Consider the following 4,972-nt stretch of genomic DNA (forward strand, 5'->3'; position numbering starts at 1 on the left):
TTGATTAAGCAGGTAAAGCAATTAGAAGGATAGGTTTTTCATGTTATATTATTCAACTCTTCTCTTTAAGTTTTTCCTTGAAGTTTCTGTACTTAGGCTGTTTTGTACGCTGAACTTTGTATATACTAAATACAAACTGTCCAGTTAAGTTATTTCTTTGAGGTATAGTGCACCATTTATCAAACCAACACTTCAGGCCAGGAGCGCCACCTTTTACCTCCGTCCTGTCACAGACTTCTCCATCAGGATTTTCCTCATACCAGTTGCTGGTATGAGGAACCAGTTGTCTGGTTCTTTGTTGTTCCAGTAAATCACCCTAAGAGATAAAAACAAACAAACAATATTTGCTTCAGTAAAAACTGGTATTTTTAATTCCGGGAATAAAAAACTATTTTAACAACAGTGAAACTTATTTATCAGTGATGAGCTGTTCACCCACAACCATGCACCCTCTTTTGTAGTTAAGTGTTCTTTTCTAAACACTAATATAGACTTAAGTGTCACCTCAGCTGGTACAGTCCAACTTTTATTATGCACAAGTAGTAGTTAGCATTGCTGCCTCACAGCAAGAAGGCCCCAAGTTCAATTCCACCATTTGTACTTTACAGTACTAATGTACAGTACTTTACAATTTCACAGATAGTGTCAGAAGTTCATGTTGCAGATAGAGACCATTGTGCATTAATGCATTCATCAGAACAAATGAAAAACCCATAGTGGTAGAATATCACTTTTATCCAGATCAGTAGATGTTTAAAGTGTGGAGACTGATTAATGCTGTTTGTAGAATATACTGCAGGGGTGCAGGGAAAGGTAGGACTGACTCCCCAGGAGGGGCAATTGCAACCCTTGAATGAAAAGGTGTTTTTAGTTTTTAGTTTTTTTGCATTTTTAAAAATTTCTTGTAATACGTGTCATAATTGAGACAAATGATGCAGAATGGTTATATCCACCCTGCACTTGGACTCACAGTCACCTACACAGAAAAACTGCATTAGCAACGTTCTGTCAAAAGAAATGTGCGCAGACACAATGAACAGGTTAAGAATGATTTAGCTATAAGCAGAGTCAGTGTTAGATATGACACAATCAAAATAACTCAGCACAGCTTAACACTATGAAATCCTTTAATTTCAAAAAAGAGCCAGAGAGAGTGAAGCAGCAGCATCAGCAGGTCTGCCTCCAAATGATGTGACTCAAACTGAGATCATGTAGCAGCAACCAAAAGTTATTCCAAGCGATCCCTCATTCACCTGTAAGCTTATCAACACTAACACCAAATGACATTAAGCTTTATTGTATGTTGGCCCAGTGGTTCTTAACGGGTGTGCCATGAGGTAAGCAAGACATTTTGAGGAAGTAGGTGTTCTTCAGGGAGATGAAACAGCATTTTAAAATACCACAATGACAGTGGGAGTTAGATAGAAAAAGAAAAATGTAGGGAGTCACTGAGCCCTTTCCTCTACTCCCTCTTCACCCACGACTGCAGACCTGCTGATGGTTCCAACATCATCATTAAGTTTGCAGATGACACCATGGTGATTGGCCTCATCAGTGACAACGATGAGGCCGCCTACAGGGAGGAGGTGGATCGTCTGGCTGAGTGGTGCGACACAAACAACCTGCTGCTTAACACCGAGAAGACTAAGGAGCTCATCGTGGACTACAGGAGGAATGCTGACCCACATCCACCCATCCACATTAAGGGGACGGCTGTGGAGCGTGTGAGCAGCTTCAAGTTCCTGGGAGTCCACATCTCCAAAGATCTCATCTGGACGACCAACTGCTCCAAGCTGGTCAAGAAGGCTCACCAGCGCCTCTTCTTCTTGAGGACTCTGAGGAAGAACCACCTGTCCTCAGACATCCTGGTGAACTTCTATCGCTGCACCATCGAGAGCATCCTGACCAACTGTATAACAGTCTGGTACAGGAACTGCTCTGCCTCAGACCGGAAGGCGTTGCATAGGGTCGTGAAAACTGCCCAACGCATCGCCGGAGCACCACTTCCTGCCATAAAGGACATCTACAGGAAGCGGTGTCTGAAAAGGGCTGGGAAAATCACCAAAGACCCCAGTCACCCATCACATGGACTCTTCACCCTCCTGCCCTCTGGGAGGCGCTACAGGAGCCTCCGGACTAAGACCACCAGGTACCGGAACAGCTTCTTCCCCACAGCTGTCAGACTCCTGAACTCTGCCTCCTGACATCTGACCCACATTAAACTCATGGACTGAACATACACACACCCACAACCACCTACACACACACACACAATGGACAACTGTACCCTCAAACACACAATAATAACATGGACTGAACCACCACTCACAACCACTAGCACTTTATACAGCCTCTGTAGAAATTATCCACATATCTCACTTATCTTAACTGCACTACTGTATAGTTCTGTGTAAATAATCATTCTGTACATACGATAATTTTTAATCCTACAACTGTTCATAACTTGCATAGTTCACATTTCTGTATAACTGTATATCTCATATGTCTGTATAGTTTTTTTATTTCAGATTTCTGTATAGTTTTTCATATTTATATCCTGTTCATAGCCTGTACATACTTATAGTTATAGCATATTCATAACATACTTCATACCGTGTACATTATAACATACCATAATAGACCCATTTCTGTAATATACTTACATATCTATATTATTGCTAATATATATTGTAATATATCTATATCATGGCTAAAGCACTTCTGGATGGATGCAAACTGCATTTCGTTGCCCTGTACCTGTGACATGTGCAATGACAATAAAGTTGAATTCTACTCTATTCTGTTCTATTCTATTCTATTCTATTCTATATTGTGAATAACAATTTTTGTTGCTAGTTTTAATTAAACGTGAGCTGCAAACCAACACTCTTGCCAATGTTTTCATGTCTTGTGTGTGTGTGTGAATTGTCTTGACTTTCATGTATCTTTCATGTCAGATGTGATTTTGTATTTTATGAGTGTGAAATCGTCTCTTCACAGACTTCCTGTGGCTGCAATAAAGTGCTGAAGTCAGAAGATGGCCAGTGCATTTGTGAGCTAACAGCACAGATAAATTCTGTTTCTTTGGTAATTTAAAGCAGATCAGAAATTTTATTGCTTTTAAATAAAGTTTATGAATAAAAGTGTACAAACTCACAGAAGTAGAACGTCAAAAAGACAGCAGTTGCCAGGAGAACACAGACAACCACCAACGCCCCTATTTTTGTGGTGACCATTGACCCTCTGTTTACTTGCTCATGTTGAGGTTCAAAAACTTCATCTGTTGAATATTTAGAGGAGACAGAGGGTGGATTAATTAAATAACACAAAATAATGTAGCTGTGTACAGGTAAAAGGACACTGAAATATTCATTAGTAATGATCCAGTATTTATGAGTTATAGCAGTTACAGGTTGGAGGACCACAGCTGCAAAGAAACACTGACATGCTAAATAAGGGATAACCACATGTCGAATACATCACAAGCCCCAATCGTTCCTCTTTTTATCATTTTCTAAGTCACTTTAAACTTACAATTGAATGTCTGTCTTGGCATTTTCTCCTATCAATAAAACTTAACAAAGTCTGAATGCTTATATTTTGCAAATGTGCAGAGTAAATATCATCATCTATAGACTTGCAGCATGATGATAGATTTTAAGATATGTGCAGATGATCCTGTTTTTATTCCAGAATAAACATATTATGTTCAAATAGCTTTTATACAGAACAAAAGAAAAGTCGTCTTTACCTTCCCCCACATTGCCACTGTCTGAATGGCTCATCGTTTCAGGCTTAAAGATCCTGAGTTCAGAATTAGTCCAGCTGTCTCTGAATAATAGAAGTATTTTAATAAAGATTTATGTTTTACTGAAGCTTTTGACAATAGAAGAAAAACACAAGTATTTGGCGATATTTCTCCTGAAGCTATGTTTGCTCTTCTCTTTAGGCTGTTCAAAAGAAACACTGTGCCTCATTTTCATGTTTCACAACTTTCTCATGAATCATGATAACGGGGAGGAGACTTCATCCACAGTCTACTTCCTCATATTTGAATAACACTTTTTCACAAAATCCATTTTTATACATTTCATGGAAACTACTGTTCTTTTGTAAATTAATAAAAATACCACAAGGACCACAGCCCTGCAGGCGCTGCAATCTTCTCCAGAGTTTGATTGCAGGACTCACAACCTTCATCTCTTTCCCCTTCATAACACAAAAAACTGACATCACCAGGTATTAGGCATCGAGAGCCGCTAAATTCAAAATATGACCTTACAGTGGATAAGGAACAAAAAGGAAAAGTAGCCTTCAAAATGAAACAGGAAAAACCCAAAAGACAAAAGCCATGTAATCATTTTCCAGAGAGGATTCTCTTTTAACTTGTGGATTTTACATTTTAATCAACTATACATGCATGCATGGTTGATAACCCACTATCTTCTTCAGGTCATCTTCTTCCTTTACTGGTCTTGTGGTCTCAGCGAAAGCTCAAGAGAGACAGAGTATTCTGAAGTCTTGTCTCTCCTCTTTCACTACCAGCTGTCAATCTCACTCACACTGCATCCTGTAGTCATGTAGTCACAACTGCTCTCCAAAGTTTTCTTTTTACCATTACATTGTTGTCTGCTTATGACAACAATGAACTTGGGTGACATCCCATTTTCATCTGAAAGGTGTTTTATTGAGTTCAGGTCAAGACTCTGTGCAGACAGTCAAGTTCTTCCACACCAAACTCACTTATAAATGTCTATATGGACCTTGCTTTGTGCACTGGTGCGCAGTCATGTTGGAACAGGAAGGGGCCAGCCACAAACTCTTCCCACAAAGAGCATTAAATTGTACAAAATATCTTGGTATGCTGAAGAGTTCCTTTCACTGGAACTAAGGGCCTGAGCCCAGCTCCTGAAAAACAACCCCATTAATGTACAAACTGTAGCTGCTGCCTCTGTCCTCTAGATGGAGCTTT

This window comes from Oreochromis aureus, linkage group 22 (assembly GCF_013358895.1).
Source record: "Oreochromis aureus strain Israel breed Guangdong linkage group 22, ZZ_aureus, whole genome shotgun sequence".
NCBI lineage: Eukaryota > Metazoa > Chordata > Actinopteri > Cichliformes > Cichlidae > Oreochromis > Oreochromis aureus.